This window comes from Xenopus tropicalis, chromosome 4 (genome assembly GCF_000004195.4).
Source record: "Xenopus tropicalis strain Nigerian chromosome 4, UCB_Xtro_10.0, whole genome shotgun sequence".
NCBI classification, from domain to species: Eukaryota; Metazoa; Chordata; class Amphibia; order Anura; family Pipidae; genus Xenopus; species Xenopus tropicalis.
The window spans coordinates 140,496,453-140,517,076 of record NC_030680.2 but is presented as its reverse complement, the minus strand read 5'-3'; the positions used below and the strand labels follow the sequence as shown (position 1 = coordinate 140,517,076).

General features: G+C 39.6%; 1 protein-coding gene across 12 annotated transcripts in view; it reads right to left on the bottom strand.

Annotated features, from left to right (window-relative positions):
• Positions 1-20,624, bottom strand: part of foxp1 (forkhead box P1) — a 544,572-nt gene that overhangs the window by 405,872 nt on the left and 118,076 nt on the right. For all 12 annotated transcript variants that reach the window (XM_031901201.1, XM_031901192.1, XM_031901203.1 and 9 more), the window contains exon 4: positions 983-1,038. The gene's annotated coding sequence lies outside the window, so the exon portion shown is untranslated. The remainder of the gene's footprint in view (positions 1-982; positions 1,039-20,624) is intronic.

The following is a 20,624-nucleotide window of genomic DNA, read 5'->3' as shown; positions in this document are numbered from 1 at the left end:
GAGTTCACTTTTAGTATGATGTAGAGAGTAATATTTTGAGACCATTTGCAATTGGTCTTCATTTTTTATTTGTAGTTTTTTAATTATTTCAGTTTTTGTTTAGCAGCTCTCCAGTTTGAAGTTTCAGCAGCTATTTGGTTGCTGGGATCCAAATGACCTTAGCAGCCAGGGTGTGGTTTGAATGAAAGACTGATATATGGATAGGAGAGGGCCTGAATAGAAAAATAAATACTAAAAAGTAACAATAACAATAAAATTGTAGCCTCACAGAGCAATAGTTTTTTTGGCTGCCGGGGTCAGTGACCCCCATTTGAAAGCTGCAAAGACTAAAAGTTAATGTAAAGGTGAACCCCCCATTTAACATTAATATTATTTCTTGTAATGTTTTGATTTATATTTACTGCATCGCTTTGTCTTACAAATCTGGTGATAACTTTGACTTCTCATAATATTCAATTTTGTGTGTGTTTTTTTAATTATTCAACCTGCTAATCTGTGGTTTCTCCTAGCAACCAGGTATTAGTCTGAATGGCAGACAGGAAGAAGAATAGGAATGGATTAGAAACAAGATAAACATTTGGTCTCATTTAATCTGCTTTTTAAATTGCAGGCTAGGGAAGCAAGACATTCAAACCACGCAAAATTAGAAAAATGGAGAAAAGCACATTTATACTGAATTTTACAATTAATTTAGCTTTTTGCCGATGACTGATGATAGAAGCAGGTAGTAACTCAATGAACATGAACCCACAGCAGTATAATGTACCCCCGGTAGCAGCCCAGGAACTGTTCTCCCAACTAAGATCAGCGCCATAGAGAAAAATACAACTAGAAAAGAAACATATAACCTATATAAACCTACACAGGTACGGCACAGACCCGCTGCACTCACTGAGCAAGTTTAATGCTGTGTTTGACTTTAGATCCAGTTTAGATATGTCATATACAATGCAGTGTGAAAGAACTGAAATGGAAGCATTACCTTACTAGGCAAACAGTGTTCTCTCAGCCTTCAAAGTCACATCCATAGCAAATTACCTGAAAAATAAAATATCATATTAGTCATTTACATCTTAAGGGCAATCTATCACTACACAATTTTTACTTTGTAACAATATTTTTTGTAAGCCATTTTAGTTAGAATTAGACACTTGTATCCAGTATTTATAACAATGAAAATGAAGCAATAGCATTTCCTTTACTTTGATTTCTTATATCAGAGACTCTGCTAATTGATAGCATACACCCTTGTTCAATTTGAATTGGTTAAACAGGGCTTGTGCTGAACATACTTTTTGCCTATTGTTTTAATTAGGAAAACACTATGGTTTCTGTTATATCTTAAGCTAAACAGGGCAAGCAGGAGAACTGAAGCTCCTCCATGTTTGGTTCTTGCGAGGCAGATTATTAGACTGACACTCCATTCCCCTCTCTTTGTTCACTGTTTTGCTACCAGGAGTCGATGCTACAGGGGGATTATCTGTAAACAGGTAATTTATTTATCTACCTCGCGATGAATAAAGGTGGCCATACATGTTAAGATCCGATCTTCTCCCGATATCCCCACCTACGGGTGAGCGATATTGGGCAAATGTAGGCTAATTCGATCATTTGACCCTGGGGCCTAACAATTGAATTATAATGGCGGCAATGGGCGCAGTCATTTCTGGGACCGCATCAACGAGCCGATGCAGTCCCAGATCCGACGGAATCTTTTAACCTGCCCGATCGATATCTGCCCAATTTCAGGCCAGATATCAGTCGGGCAGGCCCGTCATTCCTGCCCCTACACGGCCCGATAAGCTGCCGAATCGGTCTAAGGGACCGATATCGGCTGCTACAATCGGCCTGTGTATGGGGACCTCAATAAATAAAAATAAAAATAAAATAGCACATTTGTCCCCAAAAACAAACTCAAGCTTTAGTGTAAGAAAATATAGTTTTTTCACTATGGTGAAACCTGCTGGATTACGCTTTCCTATTCAAGCACCCCATTTCTACTCTGCCTGAAACTACTCTTTATGAGTGTCCCTTTAAGAACGCATGGCTGGTCGGGGCCGACAATAGAGGCCAGGTTGCAATAATGGGAGCTCGAGCAGAAGAAAAAATGAACCAAATGTAACCATGTTCCTTGTTGCAATCAAAACGGCATTGCTTTACAAGTGGTTTCAAATATCAGATGTTTCCATACTGAGGTAAGAGGAACGAGTCATCCAAATACTTCAACATATTTTCCCTTTCTTTGAAAAAATGTTTAAACAAGAAGAATACAAAAGAGATCTGTGCCTAAGAAAAGGCCGAATTTCCATCACTAGAGTCGCGCGCAGTGGGGACATACCTGAAAGGTTGCACGCTTGCCCCAGAAACGCCTGCAAAGACTTATATAAACAATGGCAAACAGGACGCAGAATGCACATTTTTTTATGCCATTCACAACAGACTTTTTCTCCCTCTCAGTTGACAAGTGGATGTTTTCAGATTTCATCACGCTAGGGCAATGTGGAGATGGTTTAACAGAATTAATGGGGATTAAACCAAAAAATGAACTGATGTTAACTCGGGGCGCTTCTCTAAACACTTTTGTAATGTACATTAATTGTATTGGTTTAATAAATATTTGCGGTTTTAGACTACTAATACCAGGCTTAACTGAGAGTTAACAACCTGAGAGTAAGCTGATCATAGGAAGTGCATAGACAGGTCACATACACTTTTAAAAGAGACTACAAGCCTGCTAATTGCCTTCTAGGGGTGAAGACACACAGACCTACTTAGTAGCAGCTACTTTTTTAAGACTACTGAACTCCAGAAAATACCCTGCCATAGACAATACTGAGAATTGCGTCTGCTAAAACACACATAGACAATTATCAGTAGATTATCAGCATTGTCTATGCTGTGACAAGTAGCTGCTACTAGTAGCTCTATGTGTCTTCACCCTAAAGGCTGCCCAAAACTTTTCAAAAAACACCAAAATTAGAAAAAAAATGTAAACTGCAAAGCTGCACAAAGGACTTGAATAAGTTTACATAATTTCATATTTCTGGTTATAAATTCCCTATAAACAGGGGGTTCAACTAAATTACATGTTACTACATTATAGAATGACCTATATCAAGCAACTGGTCTTCATTATTTAATTTTTTATAGTTTTTGAATGATTTGCCTTCTTCTTCTGCCTCTTTCCAACTTTTAAATGGGGGTCACTGACCCCGGCAGCCAAAAACTATTGCTCTGTGAGGCTACAATTTCATTGTCATTGCTACTTGTTGATCACTTTCTTCCCCCATTCATATTTCCATCTCTCTTTCAAACCATTGCCTGCTTGATAGCTAAAGGCTGCCATACACAGGCCGATTCTAGCTGCCGATATCGGTCCATTAGACAGATTCGGCAGCTAATCGGCTCGTGTATGGGCACTAAAGGTGGGCCCCCCCCACCGACATCTGGCCTGAAATCTGCCAGATATCGATTGGGCAGGTTAAAAAATCAGTCGGATCAATGAGCCGATGCAGTCACCGAACCAACTGACGCCTATAGACGTCATTCAAATTCGATCTTTGGCCCCAGGGCATAACGACCAAATTAGCCCGATATCGCCCACCCGTAGTTGGGTATTTTGGGAGAAGATCCGCTTGCTTGGCAACCTCGCCAAGCGAGCGGATCTTAGTATGTATGGCCACCTTAAGACTGTGGCAACCAGACATCTGCTGAAATACCAAACTGGAAAACAGCTGAGCAATAAGCTAAACTTACTGAAAAGCATTAAAAAATAAAGACCAATTGCAAATTGTCTCAGAATATCAATGTCTACATCATACTAAAATTTAATCTAAGGGTGAACCCCTTTAACATGCACAGTGGATAATGCTAAAGAGGTTAACTACAAAAATCTAGAAAATAAAATATCCTAGAAAGACACGCTTTACTAAAAGAGCTGAAAATTGATTTTTTTTCTTTTATGCAGTAAATGATGTTTTTACACTGCAGCAGTCAGGCTGGGGGCTAGCAGCTATGTCACTACAGAGCACTGTGAATAACGGGATTTAAGTGGCAAACATTGAACATGTCGAATTCTGCACAGTACAATGCGTATAAATTAGTGGTATTTATCGGTCTCCATAAGACGCCCCCAGAAAGTCCGGAGGGAGGATCAAGAGAGTGTAATAATGCAATTACACAGAGACCAAGAAAAACATGTCAGGTTTGAAAAATCGTCAGCTTTCCGCTCACAGCTAAAAACTATACCAAAGTAATTGAACATTTTCTTTTAGTTTGTGGGGAAAAAAAAAATCTCGCCGGCATTCAGTGTAATTTATGTTGATGAGTGTTTTCCTAGAGGTTCAAGGCTTAAAAATGACTTCATAGGATTCGGATTTTTTTTTAACAACAAATAAAAGTGGAACATTCCAAAGAATAGCACTGTTTTGTTTAATCAAGATTCAATGCATAAATATATATGTATTTGGGAGGCACAGAATCCAGGATTTGGTTTGGGATTTGGCCAAGATTCTGCCTTTTTCAGCAGGCTTTAGATTCAGCCAAATCCATGGACCTGGCCAAACTGAATCCAAAAAATCACATGACTTTTTGTCACACAAACATGGAAGTTGAAAAAATTTCTCTACCCTTTGGTAGCTTGAGATATATATATATAGGGGTAATTATATCTTAGTTGGGATCAAGTACAGGTACTGTTTTATTATTACAGAGAAAAGGGAATCATTTAACCATTAAATAAACCCAATAGGGCTGTTCTGCCCCCAATAAGGGGTAATTATATCTTAGTTGGGATCAAGTACAGGTACTGTTTTATTATTACAGAGAAAAGGGAATCATTTAACCATTAAATAAACCCAATAGGGCTGTTCTGCCCCCAATAAGGGGTAATTACAGTATATCTTAGTTGGGATCAAGTACAGGTACTGTTTTATTATTACAGAGAAAAGGGAATCATTTAACCATTAAATAAACCCAATAAGGGCTGTTCTGCCCCCAATAAGGGGTAATTATATCTTAGTTGGGATCAAGTACAGGTACTGTTTTATTATTACAGAGAAAAGGGAATCATTTAACCATTAAATAAACCCAATAGGGCTGTTCTGCCCCCAATAAGGGGTAATTATATCTTAGTTGGGATCAAGTACAGGTACTGTTTTATTATTACAGAGAAAAGGGAATCATTTAACCATTAAATAAACCCAATAGGGCTGTTCTGCCCCCAATAAGGGGTAATTATATCTTAGTTGGGATCAAGTACAGGTACTGTTTTATTATTACAGAGAAAAGGGAATCATTTAACCATTAAATAAACCCAATAGGGCTGTTCTGCCCCCAATAAGGGGTAATTACAGTATATCTTAGTTGGGATCAAGTACAGGTACTGTTTTATTATTACAGAGAAAAGGGAATCATTTAACCATTAAATAAACCCAATAAGGGCTGTTCTGCCCCCAATAAGGGGTAATTATATCTTAGTTGGGATCAAGTACAGGTACTGTTTTATTATTACAGAGAAAAGGGAATCATTTAACCATTAAATAAACCCAATAGGGCTGTTCTGCCCCCAATAAGGGGTAATTACAGTATATCTTAGTTGGGATCAAGTACAGGTACTGTTTTATTATTACAGAGAAAAGGGAATCATTTAACCATTAAATAAACCCAATAAGGGCTGTTCTGCCCCCAATAAGGGGTAATTATATCTTAGTTGGGATCAAGTACAGGTACTGTTTTATTATTACAGAGAAAAGGGAATCATTTAACCATTAAATAAACCCAATAGGGCTGTTCTGCCCCCAATAAGGGGTAATTATATCTTAGTTGGGATCAAGTACAGGTACTGTTTTATTATTACAGAGAAAAGGGAATCATTTAACCATTAAATAAACCCAATAGGGCTGTTCTGCCTCCAATAAGGGGTAATTATATCTTAGTTGGGATCAAGGACAGGTACTGTTTTATTATTACAGAGAAAAGGGAATCATTTAACCATTAAATAAACCCAATAGGGCTGTTCTGCCCCCAATAAGGGGTAATTATATCTTAGTTGAAATCAATTACAGGTACTGTTTTATTATTACAGAGAAAAAGGAAATAATTTTTTAAAATTAGAATTATTTGCTTATAATGAAGCTCCCAATGGCCTTTTTCATAATTGGGAGCTTTCTGGATAATGGGTTTCCAGACAATGGATCCCATACCTATATATACACACACACACACACACACATATATAGTTATATCTCGAGTTCCCTGGAGTTTGGGGGCCACTGTTCATACCCAGCCTTCCTCCATACTGCATTATTAAGGAAGAAGAAAAAAAAACTGACTAACTGGATATGAAACAGATGGGGAAGAAGAAGAATTTGGAGAGTCCCAGTGTAATTCTATGGGTGGGGTGCATTTAAAGATGCTGTTCACCTTAAAATTAACTTTTATATGATTCTGAAATAATTTTCAATTGGTCTTCACTTTTTATTTTCTATATATTGTAGCAAAAGTCAATGCGATCTAGGCAGCGAATGGCGAGGAACAGACAGACAGTGCTTTTGATAGCATTTACATTTACACAAAACGATTGCACATGTTTCAGGAATGTATATTGGGAAGAATTGCATTTTCTTTGATTATGCCAAATGTTATTTTTTGAGTTGACATCCCTTAAAGAGCTACAAAAAAAATTATTTGTCCTCTCTTTAATATGAAATATTTGAGTAGCCCTTCTCTGCCCTGTCACCACTCACACATATGGATCGGACCCCGGCACTGTGGTTAACATTAAGTGTCCTTGGCTCTGTCTGCTTTAGAATGTGTTTTAGAACCTGTGTCAACAACAATAACGAGAAGAAAATGGTCTGTGTCCACATTAAGGTACAATGAGAACTTTCATAGACTGTGCAAGCACGATGAGATCCTGTATCAGTGTAGGCAAGTACTCCCAGTACCTTCTCAATATGTGCCAGTGTCATAATAGCCCACATCGTTACTATGCCAGGTATAGGGAGAGTGTTCAACTACAGTAACTGTCTGCACCATTATATATAGTGAGTACAGGTATGGGACCTGTTATCCAGAATGCTCAGGACCTGGGGTTTTCCCGATAAGGGGTGTTTCTATCATTTGGATCGCCATACCATAAGTCTACTGAAAAATCATTTAGACATGAATTAAACGTAATGGGATCGTCATGCCTTCAAGAAAGATGAATTATATCTTAGTTGGGATTAAGTACAAGGTAAAGTTTTATTATTACAGAGAAAAGGGGATCATTTAACCATGAAATAAACCCAATAGGGCTGTTCTGCCCCCAATAAGGGGTAATTATATCTTAGTTAGGATCAAGTACAGGTACTGTTTTATTATTACAGAGAAAAGGGAATCATTTAACCATTAAATAAACCCAATAGGGCTGTTCTGCCCCCAATAAGGGGTAATTATATCTTAGTTGGGATCAAGTACAGGTACTGTTTTATTATTACAGAGAAAAGGGAATCATTTAACCATTAAATAAACCCAATAGGGCTGTTCTGCCCCCAATAAGGGGTAATTATATCTTAGTTGGGATCAAGTACAGGTACTGTTTTATTATTACAAAGAAAAGGGAATCATTTAACCATTAAATAAACCCAATAGGGCTGTTCTGCCCCCAATAAGGGGTAATTATATCTTAGTTGGGATCAAGTACAGGTACTGTTTTATTATTACAGAGAAAAGGGAATTATTTAACCATTAAATAAACCCAATAGGGCTGTTCTGCCCCCAATAAGGGGTAATTATATCTTAGTTGGGATCAAGTACATGTATTGTTTTATTATTACAGAGAAAATGGAATCATTTAACCATTAAAAAAACCCAATAGGGCTGTTCTGCCCCAATAAGGGGTAATTATATCTTAGTTGGGATTAAGTACAAGGTAAAGTTTTATTATTACAGAGAAAAAGGGAATAATTAAAAAAAAATGATTAAAAATAATGATTATAAAAATGATTATAAAAAAATGATTAAAAAAATAATAAAATGTCTATGGGTCATTGTCATTCTGTATGTCTATGGGAGATGGTCATTCTGTAATTCGGAGCTTTCTGCATTTCCAGATAATGGATCCCACACCTGTACCTTAATATAAACACGCAGAATGATAGCAATGCATTATGTCTGTGATGGCTCTGTTAGGAGCAATATTATGTTATTGTGCTTATACCATATACATAGTAACATAGTAGCTTAGATTGAAAAAAGGCACACATTCATTGCATTCAGGTTTATATGTCTATAGAAAACATGTTAATGAAGAAGTTGCATAAAAGGGTAATTATGTATAGATATTCCTATACCTCATTATTAATTTATAATTATTTTTCCGCTTGCCTTGGATTTTCTCTATCAATGACACCTGGGGGTGATGTCACTTGGGGGTGGGTTGATGACATCTGTAGGTGGTGAAATGGGCAGACAGGGTGCAATGTCCTAAATATCTAGAATCTCAGCAGTAAAGTGAGGCAGAACTGCTGCATTTTTTTTTTTTTAAATTGTTTTTATTTGTATTTTGTATATAACAATCGGATTCCACATATGCAGGATATTATCTTTCACAGAGATCAATACATATTGTTATGCATGAATGTTTAGTGTTCTTATGGTTTAAGACAGTTATGTTGGTTAACTCGTTGTAGGTATACAGATATATGGATGGTGGGTAGTTGGCTGTTTCCCGCTTGGGTGAGCCAAGTTACCGGAGATAAGATATAGTAGGAGGTCCGATTGGCAAATAAAACAAACAAACAAAGTATAATATAGAGCTTCAAGTAAAATCAACATGAACTATATACATTTCAGTTCACCGGTTCTGAGGAGGGTTATTTGGGGTACCTGTTTTCGTTATGTTGTGGATCCTGGGAGGCAGCGATGACTCATCTTGGAGCCATTATGGCATGTAGTAGAGGATTAGTGCCTCTGAGGCTCTCTTGGTCATACCATATGGTATTGAATGTGTCAACTGTCAGTTGCCTAACGTCTGGGGGAATGTTCAGGATATAGGTTGTCCATGTGTCGAAAAAATTATGTGTGTGGATTGTTTTATTGGTTGATGCCTCGAGCCAATCCATGTGAAAGAGAAAATGTAATTTGCTTTTAACTAGATTTATGGATGGTGGTGTGACTGATTTCTGGTTGCTGCGGCCAATTTCCCTGCTAGTGCTCTGTCGGATTTAGTGATCTGTCGTCCCCCTTTTATTTTGCTGAATAAGGCCCATTCGATGTCTGCTATGAATTTTTTTTACTGGTTCCAGCATTCGTGTATTTGTGTCCATAGGGGTTGGACAATTGGGCATTGCCAGATGCAGTGGGTTAGTGAGCCTTCATCCTTTTTGCATCTTAAGCATTTGGGATTGTCCAATTGTCCCATTTTGAATCTCCGTGATGGAGTGAGGTAAGATTGGTGTAATAGCTGTAGGGTCATAATCTGGTATTGGCTGGAGGGAGTTAATCTCATAGCATGTAGGTGGAGTTTTAGGATATGCTGTTCGTCAGCGTTCGGAATGGTATCTGTCCATTTCCTCAAAGATGTATCTTTGTGTGTATCATTTGGGTTTAGTCTGATAAGTCTATGGATGGATGCTGTGGAGTGGTGGGTGTTGGCTCCTTTCCATATGTGATTCATAGGGCTAGTAAGATCTTGTTCTGTTAGTTGTCTCAAGACCTCTCTCGCATAGTGTGTGGCTTGTATGAAGTGGAAGTGTTGGGTTTGGAGAAAGGGAAATTTGGTAGTTGCTTCTGTGAATGTCATGAGGGAGAGTTTTTTGTTAAGTATGTCTCTAATGCAGTGAAGTCCTTCTTGTTTCCATTTTGCAAAGACGTTGGTCATTAAGAACTGCTGGATTTTAAGATAGAAGGGAATGAAACAATGCCAAGCAAGCAACAGGCAATGAAGCCTCACTGTCCATAGCTTGAGCCATACACCCTTACTGAGGTAGGAACACCAGGAATTAATCATAACATTGTCTTTGAATGTTGTTTATAACTTTGCCATAAACGTGTTATGTAATAAAAGGCACCAAGTTTGCTGAGGTGCAGTAACCAATCAGCAGGAGGCATTTACTGGCCACCTGTTAAAAAGCAAACATCTTATTGGCTGCCATGGGTTACTGCTCCTGGGCAAACTTAGTACCTTTTATTACATATGGGGGTTTGTCTTAATGCTTTTGCATTCCCTATCTGATCCCCATGTTCCTCTATGAGGGGGCTGCCATATCTGTGCAGAAAGAGTCCATAAGTATTAAAACCTATAACAAGGGGACAGACAGGATGGCAAAACAGTCAGGTTAGAAACTTCAAGAGCAGCCCTATCAGACAAAAACGTGACCTATAGGTAATGTTTTATGTGAAATAATATTTTGAAGAGTGTCAGTATCACTTTAAATTACCTGCTCTGAGCAGTCTTCAAGGATCTGGCCTGCAGACTGTAGCAAAAAGAACAGCAACACAGCACCACCTGCTGGTTTATGGTGTCGTGTCAGTTGGTCTCTTCCGCTGAAGGTGCAACTACACTTTGGGGGAACAAATTTCTTGCATCTGTAAACAAATGACTGTTCCATTTCATTTATGAATGTGTAGGCAGGGTGCAGAGCACTCCTTTTATGCACTTTGCCATCCTCCCTTGATGAATTGCCACATGTTTCGGAGTACATAGACCATTGGGAGTCCCAACAAATATAAGACTGCCTGCATTTGACAGTGCCGTATTAATGGTTAGAAGATAGGGACTGACACACTGGGGTCCCCCTTTCCGCACCCTAAAATGTCAAATAGTTGTTTAATTGCCATTTAAGCAGTATCTGTCTCTCCCATTTTTGTTCCATTCTAAGCTGCTGTCCCCTTTCTTCTTTTAAGTCAGAATCAAGAGTGCAGAAAAAATAAACTTGGACTTTAAAAGTACAGGTATAGGCCCTGTTATCCAGAATGCTCGGGACCAAGGGTATTCTGGATAAGGGGTCTTTCCGTAATTTGGGTCTCCATACCTTAAGTCTACTAAAAAATCAATACAACATTAATTAAACCCAACAGGATTGTTTTGCCTTCGATAAGGATTAATTATATCTTGGTTGGGATCAATTACAGGTACTGTTTTATTATTACAGAGAAAAGGGAATCATTTAACCATTAAATAAACCCAATAGGGCTGTTCTGCCCCCAATAAGGGGTAATTATATCTTAGTTGGGACCAAGTACAGGTACTGTTTTATTATTACAGAGAAAAGGGAATCATTTAACCATTAAATAAACCCAATAGGGCTGTTCTGCCCCCAATAAGGGGTAATTATATCTTAGTTGGGATCAAGTACAGGTACTGTTTTATTATTACAGAGAAAAGGGAATCATTTAACCATTAAATAAACCCAATAGGGCTGTTCTGCCCCCAATAAGGGGTAATTATATCTTAGTTGGGATCAAGTACAGGTACTGTTTTATTATTACAGAGAAAAGGGAATCATTTAACCATGAAATAAACCCAATAGGGCTGTTCTGCCCCAATAAGGGGTAATTATATCTTAGTTGGGATCAAGTACAGGTACTGTTTTATTATTACAGAGAAAAGGGAATCATTTAACCATTAAATAAACCCAATAGGGCTGTTCTGCCCCCAATAAGGGGTAATTATATCTTAGTTGGGATCAAGTACAGGTACTGTTTTATTATTACAGAGAAAAGGGAATCATATAACCATGAAATAAACCCAATAGGGCTGTTCTGCCCCCAATAAGGGGTAATTATATCTTAGTTGGGATCAAGTACAGGTACTGTTTTATTATTACAGAGAAAAGGGAATCATTTAACCATGAAATAAACCCAATAGGGCTGTTCTGCCCCCAATAAGGGGTAATTATATCTTGGTTGGGATCAAGTACAGGTACTGTTTTATTATTACAGAGAAAAGGGAATCATTTAACCATGAAATAAACCCAATAGGGCTGTTCTGCCCCCAATAAGGGGTAATTATATCTTGGTTGGGATCAATTACAAGGTACTGTTTTTAAAAAAAAAAAAAGAGAAAAAGGTAATCAGTTTTAAAATTCTGAATTATTTGATTAAAATGGAGTCTATGGGAGACAGGCTTTCCGTAATTCGGAGCTTTCTGGATAACGGGTTTCCGGATAAGGGATCCCATACCTGTATTGACGTTTAGAAGAACATTAAATCTATTTAGTTAGACAGTTGCTTAGAATTACATTGTTCTTTTATCAAGAGAAAAAAAGAGATTTTTGGATGAAGTTCCCCTTTAAGAAGCCCCAGTTCCACTTTGAGTTTAGCAGTGAGAGTGAGAAATAGAAACTGACTGTTATAAGTGGCTAATAAAGGGCATATCCAAGCTGGGACTTGTTGAACAATGCATATCCACTTATTCCCTAGCTTTAAACAATCAAGGCTTTTTTTTTTTTTCCCCCTTCAGAGGAATGATCAAACCGGGGGGTGTGGACGGCATATCCTGCGTGAAACCGCATCCTGAACAAGCATCACCACGATTCATTGTAAATAAATATTCTCTCCTTGCAGCACTTCCGTCAACTGTCATTGACTTGGCTCCAATCACCTTTCAAGTCCAAACAGGAAAGCAGAGAGAAAATGCAAGAGAGAGATGGCAGATATAACGTTTAATTTGCCTTTCGCTGCACTTTTCATTGGTGGTGCACTTCCGATCCTCCGCCTCTGCCAGCTGCCGGGAATCACTTCTGGACCCAAGCTTTTTCCTGTTAACCTTTGGAATTGTACTATTATTGTTATGGGCAAGCCCACTTTGCTCTGCTGCAGAGTCTGAGGAGGATACAAATCCTCTATAAATAAAGATGTGGAAAAGGCAGCCTGAGGGGCAGGGGGTTGCCGCGGCTCGGCATTGTAGTGACAGGGAACGTCGGCCCAGGGAAACTTATGTAAATGTGCCAGCCTCAAAGTGCCCACCAAACTCCCAATCTGATTTGTATACAACACTGCGCCATTTTAATGACAGATTTGGATAAAGCAGAGGAAGTCTCATGTTTCACCCTTCAAATATACAAACAGTAGTCTGGGCAGATCAAACTGTGCAACTTGTTTGGCACACATATGTATTACTCATGGATTACTCAGCTAGGTAACTTTAAAGCTTTAGGGCAAACGCGTGGGGGGGGGGGGGCATGCCAACACAAATGGCCAGGTCATATCTTGCTTTCTGAGCGGCACCCACCTACCATCACGGCACCCACTGACACCGGATTTCCCATTCAAGTAAATGCCAAAAAGGTGATTTTTCACTGGCAGCTGCGGTAACTGCCCCTGCAACATGTGCCACATACACACCAGAGTCCCAAAACTATTTTACCTATAAGTCACATATAAATGTAAAAAGAGTTGGGCAGCAACACGAATGTTCCTGGGGGTGCCAAATAAGGGCTGTGATTGGCTATTTGGTAGCCCCTATGTCAGGGATCCCCAACCTTTTATACCCGTGAGCCACATTCAAATGGAAAAAGTGTTGGGGAGCAACACAAGCATGAAAAAAAGGTTCCTGGGGGTGACGAGTAGAGCTATGATTGGCTACTTAATAGCCCCTATGAAGACTGGCAGCCTACAGAAGGCTCTGTTTGGCATCATATTTGTTTTTATGCAGCCAAAACTTGCCTTATTACCAGAAATTATAAAATAAGCACCTGCTTTGAGGCCACTGGGAGCAACATCCAAGGGGTTGGTGAGCAACATGTTGCTTACGAGCCACTGGTTGGGGAACACTGCCCTATGTGGACTGGCAGCCTACAGGAGGCTCTGTTTGGCAGTACAACTGGTTGTTATACAACCAAAACTTGCCTCCAAGCCAGGAATTCAAAAATAAGCCCCTACTTTGAGGCCACTGGGAGCAACATCCAAGGGGTTGGGGAGCAGCTTATTGCTCCCGAGCCGCTGGTTGGGGATCACTGCACTAGAGGAACCAGACTACACAGACTGCACAGATCTGATTGGTCGGAATGGGTAACTGCAACGGTACAATTTTCAATCCTAAGTAAGTAAATCGGCCATGGTATTACTATCAGAACCAGACAGTTACACTAAAGTTATTTGATATCATTTGTGGGTGCTTCAGAGCAGAGAAGGCCCTAGAGACACCTCAAGACAGCACTTGAACTTCAAATGAATATAAATGGCTGATTATGAATTAACTCAGATTCCTGTGACGTAGCAGAATAAAAACCAATGCAACTGTTATCAGAAATTAATAATCAGTCCTGTAGCATCAGGAACCTCATTTTCTGCTTGATGATTGGCAACTGCTAATCTTACCTCCTGAACAGCAGCCCAAAGCATGTGTGGTGCCACTGACACTCCTAACAACTCCAAGATGGTGAGATCCTGTAGACATCCCTGAATATATATATTTATATATATATATAAGGCATGGTGCTCCACTTTATAGAAACACCCTTTACCTGGAGTCTCAGGCACGCTGAATAATCATTTTAGATCTTACTGATGAGATTCACGTAAGAACAACAGACTGTACATTTTTATGTTCAAAGACAATGATAAGCATCTGTTTAAGCTATAACCCTAACAATAATAATAATAGATTTTTTTCTAAAAGCCAGCCCACTTTGGTTTAGGGCTTGTCCAATCAGACTACACTGTTACTTTTGTCTTAAGGACATTAACACTACATGTAGCCATCATTTTAAATCAAGAATAAAAATATTGTTATCTCAGAAGCAGAAGTTGCCTTATTTCTCGCACAAAGAACTCGGCTGTCAGATGTCATATCAATTTTGTTAATCCAAAAATGCTTTAATCAGGAAAGCCCTTCATGTTGGAGCGGGTTCCAACAAAATGGATTCTGTTTTATTTTTCTCCTTATATTTAAAATAAAAGGAAACTTCAACGGCAAAGCAGAAACCCAATCCAATCTGCTCAGAATGGCCTCCATGGACTGATGTACCAGCCACATAGTTCACATACAACCAAACCAAGTGGTTTAACCCCTATCACTGAGATTGGTCACAGAACTGGTCATGGGAAACACATTTACCAACAGGATAAAAACCAGATTATAGTTAGAACATTTGTTGTTGTATGGAAAGTACAGACTGATAAAACCTGGTCAGGTCATTCAGCAAGCAATATTAGTTTATGTTCAGTTAGCTTTATACAAGGTGGTAAGTCTACTCAAAGGTTTTAAACTGAGGATAATTCTTGACTTCAGACAGAATTTAGGGTAAGACGGAGATAGGTGTAGATTGAGATGTAGATAGATGTATGCAACAAAGCCTGATGCAAGGGGGTCTCTGCTGCAGTCTAATCTGAAGCAGAAAACTCCATTAAAGGGATACTGTCATGGTTTTTATGGTGTATTTTTTATTTCAAAATTACACTGTTTACATAGCAAATAATGAACTTGACCATATAAAATGTTATTCTTGAACCAACAAATGTATTTTTATGTGTAGTGCATTGTGCCTGAGTCTGAGCTTTCAGAAGGAGCCGGCGCTACACATTAGAACTGCTTTCAGCTAACCTATTGTTTCTCCTACTCCCATGTAACTGGAGGAGTCCCAAGCCGGACTTGGATTTCTTACTATTGAGTGCTATTCTGATACCTACTGGGAGCTGCTATCTTGCTCCCTTTCCATTGTTCTGCTGATCGGCTGCTGGGAGGGGGATATCACTCCAACTTGCAGCGCAGCAGTAAAGTGTTACTGAAGTTTATCAGAGCACAGGTCACATGCCTGTGGCACCCTGGAAAATGAAGAAAATGGCTAGCCCCATGTGAAATTTCAAAATTAAATATAAAAAAAATATGATTGCAAATTCCTTCTGCATATGTCCCTTCTCAGCATGAGTATGGCAAGTTGCATGAGTCCCATTAGCTGTCAATAATAATAAGCATATCATCACTACTATCTTTGATCAATCTCTCAAGGATTCCTTGCAATGACCCAAGACAGGAAAACATGCAGTAGAGTGAAGTTGAACTATCAACTATACCATATTCAACTATACCATCATTAGTGTGGCCCGTCCCGGCAGAACCAAATGTTTCAGTGCCCATAGAGCCTCTGGGAAAATTAATAAAAAAATAGGGTACATGCTCTCACATACAAGGGGCCCTTTTCAGCAGAGACGAGCACCTGACCCTTAGGAGAGAAATATGCATCTATAGAAAGATAGAGCAATAGATGAGAGATAGATAGATAGAGATAAGATTTTTAAATTAAATAGATAGATACATAAATACAATGAGATAGAGAAAAGGTATGGGATCCGTTATCCGGAAACCCGTTATCCAGAAAGTTCTAAATTACGGAACGTCATCTTACATAGACTCCATTATAAGCAAAAAATTCTAGTTTTTAAATATGATTTCCTTTTTCTCTGTAATGATAAAGTGTTACCTTGTACTTGAACTAAGCTATATTTAATCCTTGTTGGAGGCTAAACATTCCTATTGGTTTTATTTAATGTTTAAATGAGGTTTTAATAAACTTAAGGGGATGCAAATTACAGAAAGATTCCTTATCCAGAAAACCCCTGGTCCCAAGTATTCTGGATAACAGGTCCCATACCTGTACATGTAACCCTTTGGGACCTTCTGGCCTAAAATGCATGGCCTTAGGTAACAATAGAGCCTGCCAGTGCAAGGCATATACAGGTATGGGATCCCTTATCCGGAAACCCATTATCCAGAAAGCTCCGAATTACGGAATGCCCATCTCCCATAGACTCCATTTTAATCAAATAATTCAGAATTTTAAAACTGATTTCCCTTTTCTCTGTAGTAATAAAACAGTACCTTGTAATTGATCCCAACTAAGATACAAATAATCCTTATTGGATGCAAAACAATCCTATTGGATTTAATTGCTGTTTTATTGATTCTTTAGTAGACTTAAGGTATGGAGATCCAAATTACAGAAAGACCCCTTATCCGGAATATCCTTGGTCCCGAGCATTCTGGATAACGGGTCCTATACCTGTATAACAATAACCGTAATGCTGTACACATAGGAGCTAGAGTTTCCCTTTAATAGTATCCATTCAGATTATAAGCACTAACCTAATAAAACAGAAACCTATATTTAATGTTAAGAATGATTCTATTTTATGTCCCTTGACACCCCCTTCCCCTTTGAATCGTAAAGCTTCATGTGAATAAAAGTTTTATGGCATTACAGCGGTTTAGCCTTTCCCCGATACCCCCGGCCTGTTCAATTCCGCCGATGCAATCAAACATAAAACCTCCGAAATCTCCTCGCCAGTTAGCAGCACTTTCATACGGGCGAGGGGAACTGCATCCAATCAGCCCCCAAGCAGTGCTTATATTGTTTTATTACAGTTCAATGAGTGAAGTTCAAAATTGCATGCAGCTGTCTAGTACGGAGGTCTCGGCTGCGTTACGCATGGACACAGGCATTGCCCACCAGGGTTGAAATCATTCACTCGCTGGTCCGGCAAGCGAAGCTGTGAGAGTTCCTTTGTGCCCAGAACACTCTCTCGGCTAGATCTAAAGAGGTGATGTTAACGGATCGCTCCCTTTATGAAAGGATTGTGGAAGGCCTATGAAATTCCACTGGAATATGCTCAATGTTTAGCATGTGGCTACTGAACATGAAAGCCTGAGATAAACCCCAACGTGCGCGACTCCCTCTCACCGAGCTTGTGAAAGGAGATAAAGGACTCGGGAATAATAGGCATCTTATGGAGTTTTTATATGCTTTAAATGATGAACATTCTTTTTTTTTTTCTCCCCAACAGTTTTCATCTCTCAAATGCTTCTCTATTAAGGCCTCTGGGTATTTGAAAACTGATATCAATGCGGCCAAAAGAATTCTTATTTAAAAGTCACATTAAGCACCTTTTTTTTTTTTTTATTATTTTTAACAGTTCCTAAAAACACGTCGTTAAAAAAAAAAAGGGACAGGGGTGGATATATCAAATTAATAAAATTTTTGCAGTGCCTTTTCAATCAGGAGAATGTAAGTGTCAGAGGACAGCATTCTGAAACAGGTGGAAGCAGAAGGGAACACATGAAAGGGCGCGCGCTTTATTGTTTGCTCCTATTATGATTTGGGGATAATGGAAATGGGCGCCTCCGTGCAGTCGCTTTATTAAACGATGAGGTATCCGCAAAAGGGCAAATTATTTAAGATCACCTTTCCTATCTAATGTGTTGTGATGACATTCAGAATCCATGCCCGTAGTCAACTCCGCATTCTTCTCTCTGGCAAAAAAATAAAAAATTGCGCTCGTCGAATGTGTAAATACTTTTAGTCATTCTGTGGGCGCTTTGTCCGCCGTTTGGAGCTTGAAAGCATGCCATTTCTCTCTTTGTACTTGATTACAGCAGCGGCTCACTCAAAAGGCCGCCTGAAGCACAGTAGTTCTGCAATGGTGTCAAAGTAAGAAAAAAAAAAACAGCAGTTATAGAAGTGCCATAACTGACAACAGCAGTGCAAGTCTCTTTTCCTTTGGAATGGGAAAGACGCTTGGACCCACCAGAACCAAAAAATGGGAAGAGAAACTAGTTCACACTAAAATCTTAACTTTCCCTCTATACATAGTCCATGTTAAGATCCAACGAATTCCAAATTCTAGTGAATATCCAAAAAGATTCTCAAGGATATACGCCTATAATAACCATTTCTTGAATAAGGAAGGGGTCCAAAGAATTGATAGGCCAGCTGAAACCATAGGTGCATGCAGAAGTAGCATAGGGAGTGGATGGGTCCTAAAATGGCAACTTTTTGCGGGTTTGGGTCGGGAGCGACTGTACATCACAGTAACTAGGCACAGGTTGAAACACCCACACCCCAAAAACGTACAGGCAGGTTAGTTGGCTCCTGATAAACCTGACCCTAGTGTGTGTGTGAATGATTGTATGACTGTAAGCTCCGCTGGGGCAGGGGATGATGGGAAAGATGTATAATCTCTGTTAAACACTGATGAATATGGTGGTGCTATATAAATAAGGAATTTATTCAGTTCAGGATTTAGTCAAGATTCGGCCTTTGTCGGCAGGATTTGGATTTGGCCTAATCCATGCTCCCAGCCAAACCAAATCTTTCGAATCACATGACTTTTTGTCATGTAAACATGGAAGTTGAAAATTTTTCGCCGTGCGCTGTGTGTGTGGCGACACTTAACCCTTCCATAGCCTAATTCGATATGCAAATTAGGGTTTGGATTTAGTTCAGTATTCGGCCAAATCGATCAGAAAGCATTTAGGATTTGGCCAAATCGAAAAAAAGGTGGATTCGGTACATCCCTACAAATAATAATTGCTATTAAAAGCCTGGGGTGGGGTTGATCTCTCTCAACGAGCCGATGCGGTCCCCAATCCGACTGAATCTTTTATCCTGCCCGATCGATATCTGGCCAATTTCAGGCAAGATATCGGTCGGCCAGGCCCCTCGTTTCTGCCCCTACACGGCCCGATAAGCTGCCGAATCGGTCCAAGGGACCCATATCGGCAGCTACAATCGGCCCGTGTATGGGGACCTTAAGCCAATAAAAGGTATCCCCTACTCTACATGTTCCTGTTCTTATCAGTGACCCATTCTGCTGTTATGTTCAACCAAACTGGTCATGCGTGGAGGTACAATGACCCAATTTCCAAATAAATCTTTTTTACATGATATATCTATTTGGCCAATGATAGAAAGAAAACCCTCTTGCCCCCACCACAACCTGCCCTAAAAAATCCTGAGGCACTGTGACTGCAGAGTTGACCAGTGGGTTGGTGGCCACCGTCTTGAACAGTGATTGCAGTTAAAGGTGAATGCAAGTCAAAATGTAAAAAGCATTCTGCCCAATAGTCCTCCTATTGTTTAGTAAAAAAACGCCACACTTTTGGCTCAGCTAATCACATAGTTACTCAGTCACACTTACTTCACATTTTCTAGAACAGGCAGCCATCTCTAAAAAGGTATTCTCCCTTCCTTTCCCTCCTTGATTCATACTGCACATGTTTCCTTCCCTCCCCCCTCCCCTCTGCCAGATCCGCTTCTGATTGGCTGGTGGGCATGTGTAGCTCAGAACAGGAGACAGAATCAAGTTACACACATGCTCAGAGAATAGGAAGGCTGCCGCTGGAACCTACAGGAAGGGGAGAGAGATTTCAGTGATGTCACTGTAGGCTTCACACTGCTGTAGGCTGCCAGCACCATATCTCAGAGAAGCAAGCAGGGATCTGGGAATTTAGATATGCAGTAAGTACTTAAAAAGAATGCCTTTAGACTTACTTTTAATTTATATTAACCTTTCATTGTCCTTTAAGCCAAGGCTAGATTGGCTTGCTCTGTGCATTTCCTATCCAAGAGCCAGAAACGTATCTGACCCAACAGAAGATGGCTACAAACCCCACTGCACAACTCCAAAGTCACAGCACCAGTGGGTCAAGGCAGGCACGAGACAGTTGAGGATGGGGGGAGATCATTTAAAAAGCAATGGGTGGGTGTTTGGTTCTCCTTTATGGAACTCAGGCCAGCTTTGACTCTACACAACATGGCAATACTATGGTATTGAATGTGGCGCCATAGCTATGCTGCCATTGTGCCATTGTGCATATGGCTGATAGGGACAAAGGGAACCCGTCCATCCTCTATGAATCC